An 18,301-nucleotide genomic window follows, 5' to 3' on the forward strand; every position below is an offset into this window, starting at 1 on the left:
TTTTAGATTAAGGTTGATGTACTCTTTTGGAAACCTGGTTTGTTATGATGGTTTGCTATTAACTGTGATTGTGTGATAAGTAATGCTTGATGATGATTATTGATTGATTGATGTTCACTACAAGAAAAATCACTATTACATACCGCTAAAATCCGTATATAACATCAAAAATCCGTATATAAAATAATTTTACATACGAATTATATACGGACAAAAATCCGTATATAAAAAAGGCGTAGCTAAGTTATATACGGAAAAATCCGTATGTAAATTACATACGGATATTATATACGGATAAATTCGTACGTAAATTACATATGGATATTATATACGGATAAATCCGTATATAAATTATATACGGATATTATATACGGATAAATGTGTATGTAATTTACATACAGTATGTACTTATGTATCTATTGTTTACAACATATTTAATTAGATTTATTTTTTCTAATAGTTATATAATTAATATTAAAATTTTTACACATTAAAACTTCTCATAAAATTATAAATAATTACTACCAGATTATAAATGTTAAGAATTTATAATATATAATTGTGTTGAAAATCAAATAATTAAAACATGAAAATTTTATTTGAACACTCTATAAAGAGAGTTCAAAGAAATAAATACAACTACTTAATATTAATATCTCATAACACTCAAATTCAACTTTTACAATAATTTAAATCTAAAACAAACAGGTCCTTGTATAACATAGAGTTGAATATTAACTTAAACTAGAAACTTCAAAGCAATTGCTGATAGCTCTGCAAATGTTGCACATATAATTATTGGGTGGAAGACCTTTTTCAAGTTTGATAGCAATCTGAAAACAAAGGGATAAGAAAAGGCATAATTATAGTTAGTTCTAATAAAATGCAAATACAATGTTGCATGACAATATAAAAGAAAGTCCATTCCATATTCATCCTTTCATTCTCAGGTGAGAACTATGATAAGAATTTCAATATCAAATCATATAATAAATACAAATTTATCTGATAGAACCAAAGAAACTCTGAATTCTCTTGACGAAAAAGTCTGATACATTATTGGATTATTTACTCGATCTTTACCTTGAATGTTTCTTACATATTTTTGTTTAGTGCATCGAGAATACAACCAGAACAGTATGCTTTCAAATGGGGATCGGGATCACTAACTGGATAATTCTGAGTTAAAGGCACTTATGGAACAAATTGGAGAATCAATGACAAGAACTCAATCGTTAATAATTTTGTTAGATGCATTAGCTAACAAAAAATTAGTTAAATATTCAGTTAGGAAAAGTATATAATAGAGACAATTGAAAACATGTAAAATTTAATATGGAGCCTGTTTTTATTTGGTTCTCCAAATTTAGAAACAATATATTTGATTCCTATAAAAACGAAATGACAATCATCTCCTTCAAAAGAAAGAAAAATAATGAAAAGGGAGAGAAGGGCAAGAGCGCAAATCATACAGAAGTGGATACCATTGTCCCTAGAGAGTTGGGCATTGTTTGTTTAAGAGTTGAATGGTTGACTGAAGGTATTTGTCTTTGGCACTCAAACATGACTTGGCAGTTTCTATCAGTGTAAGGCAAAACAGGTGATAATTCACTGTTTAGCTGCCATTAATCAAGAAAGAAACCGTTATCAGAAGGCTGTGGTAGACTCTGGGCATGATTTAGATCCGCAAAACATATAGACACGCTACAAACCCAGTTAATGGGTTAACTTCATTTTGATTTAGATACCCATTGGACTGGGTAGTATTCCTAAACCGGAAATAGTTTTGTAATGTTTTTCAAGAATTTATAAATTGAAATTTGAATCCTCCTTTTTCCCACGTCAATGATAATGAGAAGAAAGTTCAAACAACTAAAGAACAGCTTACCATAAAAGATGATGCAATGCAATTGCAAGCTTCAAGTGCCATAATTCCTCGAGCAGCCTATATTTTAGCACAATAAACCAATATTTATAATTGGTTAAATTAATCAAACAACAAATTTAGATAAAATGATGATACCTGGGAAGGTTCCTATTGAACAGCACTAAGCAGGTTCTCAAGAACGAGCTTAGACAAAGAAACAAGTTCTTGATTGTAAGATGAATCCCCATAGTATAACATGTCATTGCCTGGAGTCTGGAAAGAAAAAATATATATTACTCTGACGCTTTAGATACATAAACCATACACCACTACTTGTCAGGAACCGTGATTTACAAAATGAGTGTAAGTAAGATAAAACAGGTGAAACTAAAGAAAATCTTGGAAAAACTGATTATAAGAACTAACATCTGAAACTAGGAATTATGACTTCTACAGACTATCTTAATTTCAATGATGAGTGGATATAATACTATAGTCTCACCTCTCCACCTCTAAGTTCCTGCAGGCTGTGCCTAAAGGAAAAGAAATGCTCCCAAGTGGTAAGATGTGATTAAATCCTCGAAACACTCCTTGCATTGCCAAGGAGAGAATAACGGCAGGAGCATTGAGGAACCTCAATCTCAAATACTGTTGTGTAGGGTGTGGCATGGGAGAGTGCTGCATAAATAATTCATATTACTTGGCAATCATCCTATGCTCAAATAAGATCAAACTACTAAAGGAACAAGTTAAAATAAACACCAAAGTGAATCCTAAAAGTTGGAAATGCACAAAACCTTTTATTGGTTTTCCTACAGAGCAATAGATCATTGCTCTTGAGCAGAAGCCAAGAAAACTTTCCCTAAAGGCAAACGCAATAGCCCTCCTCATTCTAGCACCCCTTCTTTTTTTTTCTCAATTGCAAAAAAAACGTGAACACTTAAGGAATCAAAATAATTGGCAGCAAATAAAATAAACTAAAACTACTCCTAAGCTGGAATAAAAAATTTGAAAGTATTCTAAACAAATGAAAGTGTGCTTCTCTTCTCTCCATGCTGCACCAACTCAGAAATAAAAGAAATATGCATCATGTAAGCCACTTCTCTTTTCTTCACTTAAATCACCAACCACCCTTCCACTTTTGCTTTCTAAAGTGGATGAATTCTTCTCCACATGGCAGCTGCACCAACTTAAGCCGTGACCCCACTTACTTTCAATGACCGTGCTCTCTTCTTTCATCAAAGAAAGAAAATAATTTGACACCTTGTGCAAGTTCTTTCAACTCAAATAAATCAGCTTTTTCTAAAAGAAACCACAAATCACCGTGAGCAACAATCTAATCACCAAATGAAAATGACAAAAGCTACCAACATGCACACTTCTTCACAGCAAAATAACACTAATATAAAAATAAAAATCTGGTTCAAACATAAAGACAAAAACAAGAACAAGACCATGTGTTCTTCAAAATTCTCCTCGGTTTCAACATAGACAAGAAAACTAAAAACCTTCTGCGGTGTCACCATCCATCTAAGAAAGGAGAATGAAATGCTTCTCTTCCACTAATCCCACGACAGCTCCCCTTTTTCCTGGTTGAAGTGCTTCCAGCTTGCAAAGAATAAATGTATCACTTCCAATATCCAGAAAAATTGTGTTATTTCTTTTCATCAATCAACAATATTCATATCCACTGAACCTCTGAACCAGTTTTTATCACTGCTATTATCCACTACCTTTACCTCCACAACATAACACAAGCGCTAACTTCCCCAAAGCTCCCCATAATTCATAATTTTTTTCGCATCCAAACAATTGAAAGTAAATGAAAAAAAATGCATTGATTTGAAAAAGGAAAAACCCTCCTCACCAAAATCAAATCTCTACAATCTAACACAACTAAGCTGAACCCACTCAGATGTCAAATTAAGAAATTCAAAATCAAACCCATAACATCCAAAAAAAAAGCAAAGTATTGCTTATCATATTACTCGGTAATAGAGAAAAACTAGTAAATCCCTAATTCTAAAATCTTTTCATGCTTATTAACGAATTATTGCGGGTAACCTGAATGAATTAAACACAGATTAGGGTTGACCCTTTTTCGATTTTACGCAATACTAGCATTAGAGATTACTACGAAAATTAAGGAAGAAAGGATTACTTACCAGATGAAGGTCTTAGCATCATCCTAACGAAGACCGCCACTGAACCATAGAGGTGAAACGAAGGTGCTGAACGAGATTCCTCAACGAGGCACAAGGAGATTTAGGGAAAAGGTTTTTCTCACGAACACAGCTTGAGTGTTTCAGTGCGTTCGAGAGATGAGAGTTTCAATGCATCGAGAGTGAATGGTTGAAGTTAGGGTTCGAGAGAGATTTGAGAGAATCAATGCGTGGAGAGTGGAGAGTGGAGAGTGGAGAGTGCATGGAGCGTGAAGAATTGAAGTTAGGGTTGCAGAGACATTTGAGAGAATCAGTGGGTATAGAATGGAGACTTAAGCTTAGGGTTGTAGAGACATTTGGGACAATTTGTGGAGAATGCAGAGCTAGGGATCGAGAGAGATTCGAGAGAACACACCTCAAGCGAGTGTTCCACCAAACAAGGTTCGAATGAAATATAATTTCAATCTTTTCGAAATAAAATTAATTTTCAGATCCGTATGTACTATCGGTGGGTAACACTTGCTTCTGTACTTACATACGGTTATTATCCTTAGGAAACTCTTCTGTCACCAAGCGCAAAAAATATATACGGATTTTATATACGGATATATCTGTATATAAAATCCGTATATAATATCCGTATATAATTTTATTTTTAAGATCTGTATATAATATCCGTATATAATACTCATGTTATATACGGATTAAAATCCGTATATAATTATCGGTAGATAATAATCATTTTTCTTGTAGTGGTTGAGATAGATGTGCACATAAAATGCTTATACAGGTGATTCACAAGCTTTGTGAACAAATGCAGGATATTATGGTTGTGATTGTGATATTAAGCATGATGTGCATGTCAAATGTGAATGAGCTTATATGTGAGGTTTTGAGCTCCAGAGTTTTTGTTATGATTGAATACTATTACTTTGGAAGCATGAATGATTTTGCCCAGGTTTTCTATGATTGAATCAATTGCTTGTTTTGCATCATATGATCAAGGCCGTTTGTTGAAACCCTTTTTATTGGCCAAATTCATAAAATTAGCCCACTAAAAGAAAACACCTTGTGTTCTATCCTTTGAACCCTTAGCCTTGAACATAAATTGAAAACCCTTGTTGAAAAACTTTACCTTGAGTTAAGTAGAAAATCATGTGTGGTATTGTTAAATGTTCAAGTTTGGGGTTGTTGGGAAACCATGAAGAATAAAAAGGAAAAGCATTGAGCTTAAAGAAAAAGAAAAGAAAAAGAAAAGAAAAGAAAAGAAAAGAAAAAGCAAAGCTCAATGCAAATGCAAAGGCAAGTTGGGAAAAATAAGAATAATTGTGTTGTTATGATTCTCTTAACTCAAGGATTTTGTGATCCAGAAAAACCAATTTTCTTGTTAGCCCAGCCACATTATAAGCCATTGAAAAGTCCTTGTGATGATGCATGCTTGTTAATGTTTTTGATTGTGGTTAAATGAAAGGCAAAGTTAATTCATGTGACATTGTGATAGTGGAGTGAATGAGTGATTACCTCTTATACACTTGAGTGTGAGTGAAACACTTTACCTGGTGAGGAAGTATTCCATGAGCACATGAACATCCATGCTTAATTGATTGATTATTCATGAAAAATAACATTTGTTGGATATTGACTGACTTTGTGAACACTAAAGCATGTGCACATCTTGATTGAAATCTTGATCATAAGTTTGATTGAAGTCTTTACTTATCTTGAAAAGGAGATTTTTGAATGAGTGAACCATCATATGAATTGGTTGAAGATTGAGTTACATCTTGTTTGCTTGAGGACAAGCAAAGATCTAAGTTTGAGGTTGTGATAACAGTTGAAAAACTGTTATTTTCATGCTTAAAATTGATACTAAAAGCAACCTTTATACTTAGAAACTAGCTTGAAATCATGTTTTTATTCATATTTTCAGAAATAACAGAGCTGGACAGGTTTATGCTTGATTTCAGTGTTTTTGTGCAGGTTTTAAGGTGAATTTGGTGAAATGAGTGAAGAAGGAGAGAGATGGAATCAGAAAAGACATCAAAAAGTGCAAAAGGAGAAGCCGCAACTATCGCTCAGCGGTAGTTTACCGCTGAGCGGCACTCAGGAGTTCACGGGAGGTCCGCTGAGGGGCAAAATGGCCGCTGAGGGGAAGAACCGAGCTCGCGCACTTACTGCTGAGCGGTACTTTACCGCTAAGCGGCACTATTATGGGCTTGGGCCTAATTTTCTGTAATTTACGAATAGTATATAAGCTTTAGGTTTTCCTAGGGTTTGTATCTTTGGCTGTGACGAAGCAAATACTCTCTCTTCCACCCCTTTGAAGGAGGATCTTGGATGCTCAGGCTACCTCTTCACCTTTCTAGGGTTTTATCTTTCCTTATTTCATTATTGTTCATCTAGTTTCACCATGAATATGGTGAACTAAACCTTGTATTGTTGTTGGGGAATCAATATAGTCTTATGAAACTCTCATATATGAAATTTGTTTTTACATCTTATATTTAAGACCTATGCTTTCTTTCATCATTAGTTAGGGTTTTTCTTCTTTGCTCAATGCTTGCTTTGTTTAACTCATTCAATGCATGATTATTGGTTTTGTCGATACGGAAATGTACGGGGAAGTCTAGATCTAGGGAATTTCTCCCAATAGTATATTGGTTGCCTTAAGCTCCTGCGCTAAATAAAATAATTATTAGGGATGCTAGGAATCGTATGAACTCGTAATTAGGGAGAAGCCTTCTTGAAAGGTAATTTAGAGAGTGGCATTAACAATGATGACTTGAATGTTGAATTCCTAAAATATATGAGAGTGGAATAAGATGAAATTGATAAACCCCAACAACATACTCATCAATATATTCCATTGAAAGTGTTTGTATTTTGTTTTAGCCATTGATCAACCTCATGCATACATGTTTATTTTCGTCTTTTGCATAGTAAAATCCAATTATTTTGTTCTTAAGTCTTAGCTAATCAACGAATCACATAACTAAACTAGGCCGTGAGTCCTTTGGGAGAACGATACTTGGTCTTACCAAGTTTATTACTTGAAACGATTCAGTCATACTTGCCGATTGTAAAACAAGTTTGTGACACTGTATTTCGGTGTTCATAAATTTGTCCATCATTGATGCATCTATGTGAGAATCAATATCTCTGTGTTTCAATTACATTATGCTATAATTCGTTTTTTGCTCATGCCCAAAGGGGGAGAAATAATTGAACATTGACTGAGATAGTTGAATGTGTATGACATATATGTATTTATATGTATGTGTTTGAAACTGTGTGAAGCAATTTTTTATTGTGTACTGTACATCATAGTTATTTTGTTAATCATGGTTGTGCATCATCAAAAAAGGGGGAGATTGTTGATAGGGGAGTAATGTGATAGCTAAACCCAATCCCTGTTATGTTGTTTTTTATGATGACAACATATTAATAGCAACAACGCATGAATGTTGTCATGTCACAACAGAAAAGTGTTTGTGTGTTGTGTTAAACATATGTGATATATGTACATGCTTATTGTGTTATCACTAGTGCAGAAAGGGTTTTAGACGTCTGCTATTTTGGGCTTTTAACGTCAGATCCCGATCCGACGTCTTTAGGGTGATGTTAATGGGACGTCAGATTCTATGGAGTCCAACGTCTATAAAAGACGTCGGATTACACCATAACCGACGTCTATAAAAGACATCAGACATGGCATTAACCAACGTCTACTGTAGCTCGTGTCTTTGGGTAGCGTAGTAGCACCTTCTTCCTTTGCTAGCTTCCTCATAAGAAAAGCTTGCTTTAAGAGATCCAAAAGACGCAAGCTTTCTTACGAGGAAACTAGCAAAGGGAGAATGTGCTACTACGCTACTCAAAGACACGAGAAAAACTGCATCAAAATACAATGAAAACTCAATTTAATGGGTTCAAATGGAAGATAATCCATCAAAGACTAATTTAATCAGAGTAAAAATAAGTTTAACTAGTTCAAAAGAGATAAAATGCACCTGGAAATACAATGCCGCGAAGAGAAAAGGCGAGGAGGAAGACGATGAAGTGTGCGTAATCGCGAGTTCGCGATTTCTGATTTAACAGGAATCAAGACGTCGGTGCCTCCAGTACCCGACCTCTATTCTGAACTAGACGTTGGGGCCCTCACTAATATGACGTCTTTCTGATTTAAAAATTAATATTCGCGGGGGCATATAAACGTCGGACATGGAGGGATCAAACGTCTATATGGCGGAAAAAAATGACTTTTCACCTACCCAGTCAGCCATATAGATGTCTGTTACAAGGGGGGCCGACGTCTATAATATTATAGACGTCGACATCCCTCCTAACCGACGTCTATATGCCCACTTATTTATGAAAATGCCACCGATCAATAATTTACATTGGTTATTTTATGGTTCGACGTCTACGGGGTGACGTTAAAGGTCAATTATGCACTAATGTATGTGCACGTACTGTGATAAATGCATATGTTGAACATATTGTGTTGGTTATGTGTACTATTGTGATTATGATTTGATTATATCTGTGTATGCACAATGCATGTGTTTGTGTAATGAAAACCACAAGCACAAAAAGCATATATGCATGACATAATCGATTATAATGTTGTAGTAATCAATTAAGGTCATCAGACAACTTATGTTTGGAACTGTGGGAAAACAATTAGTTTGAATCGATTACATTAGTTGTTAAATCGATTAAAACTCGTTTGTTTGCATATATATTTTTCAAATGTACTGTGATGTGTTTTTAAGAAGAAAAGTTTTCAAAATTTGTTTAAGTGTTAAGCTTAATCGATTACATATGTTGTGTATTCAATTAAGTCTGTTATATTTTGAAAACTGATTTCATGCTAGTCATAACTACTTTAACGTTCATATTTTTAAATATGTTTCACTAACATTAAATGCAAATCGATTAGATTAATTGAGCATTCAATTAAGGGCTGAGTTAGTTGTAATATTGTTACATCTGCTTTATGTAACCGATTACATTACTAATGTAATCGATTACTTTGCGTCTAATATGACAATAACTATAAATTGACGCATTGTTTGTAAATCTAAGACTTTTGATCATTCTAACAATTTCATATCTTACTGTTTATATCTTAGAAAGTTTTACATGTTGCACATATGCTCAAAGAATCAAGAACGTGAAGAATTTGAGGAATCTTGAGACATTTTTTAGAAGCATTTTCGTGGACTACATTGGTTGATCACATTAGCACTACTGCAAGTGTATCTAGTTTGATCAGAAGAAGTTTTTTGCAATCTTTGATTTGTTGTTTTCCTGGACGTGCGCGTCAGGAAGAAGAGTGACGAGCTCTTTGAATTTGAGAGGAGATTCTCAAAGGGTTTCTGCAACAGGGACAAGTGGTTCTGTGTGTGCAAGTGTATTTTGTTTTTATATTTGATTGAGAGTTGAAAAGGTGTTTACATTTGAGAGAACTTTGTAAAACCTTGGCTGTAATACTCTGATCATTATAGATAAATACTCTCCAATATAAAGTTGATTGGGAAAGTGATTGGATGTAGGCATAGAGGCCGAACCAAGATAAATATCTGAGTTTGATTTTCTTTCCTTATCTCTTTACTTTCTTTGCATGCACATTTACTTACAACACAAGAAAGTTTAAAGATGATTCTAATTTCTCAAAAAGATTTGAAAACTATAAGTTTTTATAAAACACTAATTCACCCCCTCCCCCTTCTTGGTGTTGAGAAACAAGCCTCCTTATTTCTAACAGAGTACATGGATATTTATCTTACATCAAATGTTCATGTATCTTTCCTGTGTGACTAAATCATAAAGAGGTAAAGTCACGTAGCTGCATAGAACTTGGGTGAAAACCTTGCAATATCTCACTTCTTATTAGGTTATGCAAGCAAGTATATAACACTGCAAAACAAAGTGTGTTGAATTATCTCCAATACAAGTTAAATGTAGGCTTAAATCACTACAAAAAAGAAGGGCATTACCGAAGGCCAGAAGCCCTCGGAAACAGCCCAAAGCCGTCGGTAAAAGGTAATTACCGAAGGCTTATCGACGGCCAAAGAGCCCTCGGTAAATCCCTTGTCGCTAACATTTACCGAGGGCTTTAGCCCTTCGGTAATTACCGAGGGCCAAAAGCCTTCGGTAATTACCGAGGGGCAAAAGCCTTCGGTAATTACCGAAGGACAAAAGCCCTCAGTTATTACTGAAGGGCTAAAGCCTTCGGTAAATGCCCCTGAACGATATTTAAATCTCCCACAATTTTATACTGTAATTGGGAATTACCAGCATCTAGCAATTACCGTTGTTCTCTTTAGCAAAAGGAAGGGATATAGGACCAAGTTGTGCCTATTGGAGACAATAAACATCACTTTAATGCACCAAAATTTTGCCATAAAACACACAAAAACAGCAAGCATAGCACCATAATTTTTACACATACTGGACCGAAAAGAAACTCCAGCAACATCCAATAACATTAGGTTTCAAACCATGTTTCCAGAAAATAACAAAACACCAAAACTGGATTTTCTAGCATCACATTTTTCAGAGGCAGGCATCCAAAAATTCACAAAAAAAAAAAGCAATGCACCCAAAGAACAAAAACCATGAATTCACGTTCATAAAAAAAACAAAACAACAACAGTTTTTATTGCTTTTTTTTTCGTGTTGAATGAGATAGAAATCAAGATTTCAATGGCCTAATAAAATTATATAACCCAACAAAATGCACCGCAATACACCAACTCAAATATCTAGGGCAACACTTTGATTTACTACACCCATTCACATTTTAAAACATACAATTTTTTTGACCAGAAAGTTACTGCACTAAGCACCCTAACATGGATGATTTTTTAGGACAATATATCCATTATATATGCACTAAACCATGCAACTTGAACCCTTCCTAAACCCACTTTAATGCACCCAAAAAAATAGCATACATTATAAACATCTAAGTTGCACCAAATCAGCAGTGTGCTCCAAAACAAAATAAGTCAAAAAGGTCTTCACAACACCATAAATAGCACCAATTCACTGGACAACAACGTGTACTGGATTATATATATAAAAAAAATCTGTTTCCAGCAACATGATCACTTTTTAGAACAAAATATCAATGACCTGGCAGCACCAATTAATGGGAAGCAAGAAAACAGACACCAAATAAAAAAAGCTTGACAACAATAATCTTATATAACAGGTTTTCAAGTATTGAATATTTGACCTTAAACATTAATTATGGTCATCCTAAAAAACGATAAACAGAATGAAAAAGGTTGTTTACTTAGAAAAAAAGTTAGAGGACTTAGGTCCCACAAGTTCCCCAAGACCAGGGTAGGCCTTCAAGCTCTATGACTACTTATAAACATACTTAGCCATTGTCCACCAACAAGGTCCTCACATAGGTAGCAGGAGTTGACCTATGTCCTTGTCCTTATGAGATATGAGTCTGGTGCTCACCAACTTAGACTCTACTATCTCATGACATCCCCTCACTACACTATCCTCTGAGAAAACCATTGGGCTTTCTCCTTACGATGGAGCTTGTTTTTGTTATCAATAGTTTATTATTTCTCCTATATATCTTCTCCTTGGATTCACTACTTATTGTAACATATATATACCCACTTCTTGAATCTCAGGGTCAATTGTAATTACTGATATCTTCAAACTTTTGGGGAAAAAGGTGAAGAACACAGTCAGTATCTGCGGGTGCAACAACATCAACAAGACACTAGAAGATTACTATAAGATATTCAACAATGATCTATATGCCAAACCAGATTTAAAACAATAGTTTCAAATGTTGTTCTACCTATTTGAGATCAAACACAACAGCTATTTTTATGTGGTAGGATCATAATGGACCATTCAAGATCAAACGAAAGTGGTATTGGACAATCAAGGCAATTTGCAAAACATCAAAAAACCATCTAATTGCACTCTAATTGACCATTCTAGCCTCATGAAGAACAAAACACCACACAGTAAGTGTTGCAGTATTACAATTCTAGTCTACAAGCTCCCATAACCTAATTAAACCTTTAAGTTCACTTTAGACCCAACCAATCATTATAACCCAGCAGAGCATACTCTAATTTTCCAGTATGTTAAAGAGTATGAAAGGGTTACAAGGCATAAGCTATGGTGTGTAGGACTTATGTCCTTGGCAGCCTAAACCATCCAGATCCTGACCAATTAATACAATTAGTGTGAGGATTGGAATGAATGAAAAGGGCATTCATTTTGGTAATTAGATGTGCATATGGAACAGAGCAATTGGAGAAGTGGTTGTTGAAAGATGGGTTTCAAGAGATGGTGAAAGGGAAAGGGATTCTAATAAAGAGTTGGGGGCACAAGTGTTGATATATGCACACGTTTACGAGCTCAAATCTATTGTGCACTTAGGACAACAACATCACACTCAACCAAATACAGTGGCAACAGTTCATACAATAAAGACATGTCCTTAAACATAAATGATGTACCTGGAAATGATGAAATCTTGGACACTTCACTTCAACTGCAGCCCTTCAACAACTGTGCCTCAGCCCCTAATCGAAACCACAAAACCAGAATATACATTACCACTCAACAACAACTTCAATGCAATGCAATGATATTCAAAACGAAAATGTGTCAACACAGTTTGAACATACCTCCTCACGCAGCAACAACGGTTTCGTCACGCACCCCTTCGATTGGCGGCGTCGCGATAGCCAAACCCTACTCAGGCCGCCATAGCACCCTCCTCAAGCTGCCTCACCACCGTCACGAAACCCCTTCCAACGACAATGTAAACCCTCACCTCACCAACCAACTTCCTTAGGGTCAATTTCCTTCCACGATAGACGAATAAGCACACCACGATTGAGGAGTGGATCAAATCACAAAAGGGAGAATGACGTAAAGGCTAGGGGGAAGTGCGAAAAAATGGCCACCATTGACCGAGAAAGGGAGATTAGGGTCGAGAGAGGGAGATTAGGGTCGAGAGAGGTTTCTGGGGAGAGATGGTTTCACAGAGACTGATTTTCCGAGAATGGGAGAGCGAAATCCCTAATTCTAATTTCACTAAAATGTGGGAATGGGAGAATGGCGTATTCCTTCGGTACTGTCACTGTCCCCGTTACCGAAGGGTAAAAGCCTTCGGTAATTAACCATTCAAATGACCGTCGATAAATCCTTCGGTAAACGACATTTACCGAAGGTCATAAGGCCGTCGGTATTATTCCTTCGGTAATAAATATATTTCTTGTAGTGAATGTTGACGTCGTCCCCATGTTAAGAGGTGAATTTTTGTTTAGTATCTGGTTTTAAAAATGAAGACATTGGGTCCCTATGTTATGAAAAATATATGAATAAAGGTCCACAAAGAAAGAACAAGTTCAACAAATCATCAAAGAAAAAGCTGAAAAAGAGATAGAAAAAGCTGGACAGCAAAATAGAGAAGAGAAAAAGTACGGCCACATCAGCATGAACTTAACGCTATTGTTGTCAACTTAACGGACAGGACCTTATTCATACATGATACGGGCGTCGCGACCCGTCAAATTTGATGTGCATGAATAAATGCAGTATAACTAGGAAGTGACTCCTAGGTCGTCTCACAAGGACCAATATTTGTGGTTCGGTCTCAGATTTAACACGTAATGGGGGTTTGTTTGTGATTTTTTTATTTTGTGTGAAAAATAAATTAAAACTGGAATTTAAACAAAACAAAATTAAAAAAATTGTTGAAGTAAATTTTAAAGACCGTAAAAACTAAACGGTAAAAGACAATAAAATCAGAAAACGTAAAATTCATCATTGCTTGAAATTAAAACGCTGTAACAGAAAATAGACAATAAAAGCACTTAATTGAAAATGAAATACACGAAGGATTCAATAATTGAAATAAAATTCTTGAACAGTGAAGGTAAAAAAAGCGTAGAGTATCTTCTAAAAGAAATTAAATTTGAAATTGCAATTGCTTCTAAACTTCTCTATATACAGTGACATGTTGAGCTTCCATGGGGACATGTTGAGCTTCCATGGGTTTGATTGAAAATGAAAATGAAATCAGATTTCTTTATCCAACACCGTGCCTTACAACATCCATACCAAATTATTTTACAAAATAAACATGCTTTCACTCTTACGTACTCCTAACCCTTAATTAACACTTCTTATCTTCTTCTTTGATGAAAAGCAATTTTAATTTTATTCCTAACAAACACATCATTCCAGCGGCACTTCTTCTAAAACAACTCAATTAAAGATAAAAACATAATGCAAAAAGAGGTTGGATTAAATCCTAATGGAATTTTATTAGAAGAAAGATGTTCGATTTCTACAAGGAAAAGAAGTTCATGGACGTACACACACCTAGTTTCACCTAATTCACTTCTTCATCTTCAACAATTTAACATTCCAGCTATTACACAAGGCACCCTTTTCTTTCCAGTTAAATCAAAACCAAAGAGATACTAAAAATAGAAAGAACCGTGGACATCTCATTAATTCACCATTTACTTTGCTTCTTTTTTTACTTCTAACAAAATTAAAATACAAGCTTGAAACAATACTTCATTATCTATCTTTAAACAGCCGTGAAGATTCATACATAATCAACAAAAACATTCAACCAAAAGTGCATCAAAGGAAACTAAAATGAGAGAAACATGAACAACCGTGAACTTTTCAGCATAAATACAAGAAATGAAACACTTCCAAAACAAAATTACAAGGCTCATCAAATTACAGTAACAACTTGCACAAACAGAGAATCCAATTTACAGTTTATAAAATGCAAAGATGAATATAACAACATATGAATCAAAGCTTTAATAAAAAGATGTACAAAACCAGCAAGAGTTCACGCTACATCCTCCTCCATTCTAGTGACAGCTTTCTTTCTTTCTCCAACTTCTCCTCGAGCTCACGGTCTCCACACTCCAAAACTCTGAAAACCTTATCCCAGCTCCCTGTCCAGCCCTCGGTCCAGCACTCTCTGCTGGACTTCTCCCCCCTTGTTCCTTCTCTGCTGCTTGCTTCTTTATAGCCCGATTCTGAAGCTCCTCCCGTGAGGCTTCCTTGTCTTTGAGTGAGCATCTTTTCCTTGCATTCTTGGCCGTGAGAAAATAGTTTACTTGGCCGTGAGAAAATAGGGTGAGGGCCCCTCCATTTTTGTTGGTGTCCGTGTGCTTTTCTTCCACCAGCATCCTTTGCTTCCAACCGTGACACTTGGATGTGTAGACGTGGGAGCTGCTGCCTCCAACTGCTGGACCAGCTGCTGGACCATATGGAGGATGCTTGTGTTTCTTTTCAGCTAATAAAATCAGCTGTAGTTTCATATCTTCACTATGCTGTGTGCTTTAGTTTTCCAGTGGCCTCCATTCAATGAATCCCCTATACTTTCTTAACTAAGTCCGTTTGCTTCCTTGAAGAAGTGGTCCCTTCTTTTTTCTATTCTGGTGTCTCCCATTTCTGAAGAGAATAAAAGATTCTTTTTTTATTTGGTAGTGGATGGACCGTGACAAATGCTTGTGGCAACCCATTTTATCTTTTAAGTAAAACACTAAAAGTAAGAAAAAGGGACCCATGGCTTTTGATGCACATTCTTCCAAACCCATCACTTGAGGTGTAGGCCGTGACCCTTAAAATATGTGGCAGCCCACTTCCAGCATAAATGCACTTCATTATTTTCACCCAATAAAAATGAACCTTCTACTAAATGAATGAATTGCTCATTTAAGAAATCAGCAACGCATATCATTCACATTAGCAAACGTATGTTTTTATGAGGCCGTGTGGTGTGCTCCTCAATCATTTAACTTCTAAATGTCCCAGATTATATTTCCAAAATTTTCCTGTAATTGATAATGTAAATAATTAGCTTAAATAATTCAAATTAATTAAAATTAGAATTTCTGAGCAAATTAAGCACAATTACCAAAAAATGGGAAAATACTGGACATTTAAACATAATTCCCCGATTAATTCTAGTACAATAAACTAAGTGAAGTGAAGAAAATAATGATTCATCAATACACTTTTCATAACATAGGGATCCAATATCTTCATTTTTAAAACCGGGTACTAAACAAAAATTTATCTCATAACATAAAAACGAAGTAAGCATTTAAGCCTTAAATGTACTAGTGTTTTTTCAATGCAGTTTTAGAAAGGTTGTTCTTGATTCCTAGTACTCATAAATATTCCTTGTTGTTTACTATAAGGAAAATATTTTCTTGTGTATTCAACTTGTCTTCAATGTTGTATAGCAAAATAACATGCTCCAATGAAGCAAAAGTTTTAGGAAAGTTGATCATGCTAAAATACTTATTATGCTCCAAGCAAAAAACGCATATTAGAATGCATTATGCAGCACAAAACCAAACACAATTTTCAATACACACTAATTGGAATACTTCATTTTTAGCACACAAGGTTTTAGGAATACTTCATGTTGAAGGGTCACATACCCTAGAGCCCGACTCTTCAGAAGAACCAACTCTACTCACAGACAATCATAGGCTAATAAGCGTGCATGTAAAATGACTCCTTGCAGAAAGAATTGACTACTTAATTACAGAAATCAAGAAGCTACTATGAGTAAGAGAGAGATGAAAAGCGACAATATGTCCAATTTGTTCCTCCTTTTGTTATGGATGGAAGAAGCCATACAATGGTTGCTCTTATTGATTGAACAACCTGTACAGTGGTAGGGTAGGGATTTGTTCTTCTACATTTCCCTTTACCAAGTGAAATACAAGAATGAGTCATCGATATACCAGAATACGGGTATATTCACCTTTACCAAAATCCACCAATGTTGAGCAGTACCATGAAAACTATCTTTCCAAGGAAAATTAGTGTAATGACCAAACCAACATGAAAATAACAAGTGATTTTGTAGAACTGGATGGCAAAACTATTTTATAACATGAAATCAATGAAAAAAATTTGAAACTAAGCAGTCTAGATAGGTATTAATAGTAAAATACCTTCAACCTAATTCTGGTAATTGGACTCACAGTTGCTGATAATTGAAGTAATGGAAAATGTGAGACCCGAAGAAAATAAATAAATCTAAATATTATTTTCTTAATAATAATTACTAATTATTTATTTTATGATTTTTGGGTAATATTATGGCACAGTAAACGGTGTTTTATTTAGTTTATAAGTTTTTTATATGCATAATTATCAATGAAAGTTGAATGGTATCGTGGTTGTATGGTGTTTATGGTTGCTCATGGGTCTTTGATTTAAGCCTCTACTGGGCCAAGATTTGGCCAATTGTAGTTTTGTTTTTTTTAAGTAAATGGTGGGGTCCACTTTGTTGGCAAATTGATTGAGTAAAGGGGTTCGCGGGAATGGTTGTGGCAGTTATGAAGTGAAAAGTGGGATGTTAGGATAGGCAATTAACGAGGAAAGAGAAAGTTATTTTAAAAAAATAAAATAAAATAATTATTATAGATATAAAGATAGGTTACGTAACAGAATCGGGGGAGGAAAGTTAAAAGTATAATATCCAACTTTTAAGAGTATAAACATCAGCGTAAGTTCGAAAAAGAAAAAGAAAGGAAAAATTGGTTTGAGAGAGGAATAGTATAGAGCCTCAAGAGCGAAAGACTTTAGGAAGAAAGGAGAAAACTTTCATCCGGGTAAGGGAGCTAATCTATGAGTATATGTTGCTAGGTATATATAAGGTTTTTGCTCATTCTCTGTTTGCATAAAAGTAATGAATCATATATTGGGTTTTATACATTATGTCACTAGTGTAGAATTGGCCTTTAACGTCATTCAATAGACGTCTGTCCACAAAAACACCAACGTAAATAATTGACCGGTGACATATCCATAAATAAGTGGGACTGTAGACGTCCGTTGTGGGAGGGCCAGACGTCTATAATATTATATACGTCGGGCCCCTCCAACGGACGTCTAAGAGGCTGAAGCAATTAACTCTTCAACTACCCTGTCAGCAACTTAAATGTCCGTTGTGGGGGGGACGTCTATAATATTATACACGTCGGGGCCCCTCCAACGGACGTGGCTGAAAAAGTTAACTCTTCAAACTGCCACTTAAACGTCCATTGGCGGGGCCCCGACGTGTATAATATTATAGACGTCCGGGCCCCCCTACAACGGACGTTTAAGTTGCTGACAAAATAGTTGAAGAGTTAATTGTGTTCAGCCTCTTAAACGTCCGTTGTGGAGGGGCCTCGACGTCTATAATATTATACACGTCGGGGCCCCTCCAACGGAC

The 18,301-nt window shown here is 35.3% G+C and overlaps 1 long non-coding RNA gene across 7 annotated transcripts; it reads right to left on the reverse strand.

Moving 5' to 3' along the window:
* Positions 1–630: 630 nt before the first annotated feature.
* Positions 631–15,569, reverse strand: LOC108328788 (uncharacterized). 7 transcript variants are annotated; one of them, XR_008248851.1, is made up of 7 exons: positions 12,708–15,569; positions 10,344–12,602; positions 2,665–9,948; positions 2,370–2,545; positions 2,024–2,140; positions 1,889–1,945; positions 631–833 (listed from the first exon to the last, which is right to left on the reverse strand). It is a non-coding gene; the product is annotated as an uncharacterized LOC108328788 (long non-coding RNA). The 7 variants fall into 7 exon arrangements; XR_008248850.1 differs by having other exon boundaries at positions 10,327–12,602; XR_008248852.1 differs by having other exon boundaries at positions 2,665–3,475; positions 4,033–12,602.
* Positions 15,570–18,301: the final 2,732 nt, after the last annotated feature.

This window comes from Vigna angularis, chromosome 5, assembly GCF_016808095.1.
Source record: "Vigna angularis cultivar LongXiaoDou No.4 chromosome 5, ASM1680809v1, whole genome shotgun sequence".
Classification (NCBI taxonomy): Eukaryota; Viridiplantae; Streptophyta; class Magnoliopsida; order Fabales; family Fabaceae; genus Vigna; species Vigna angularis.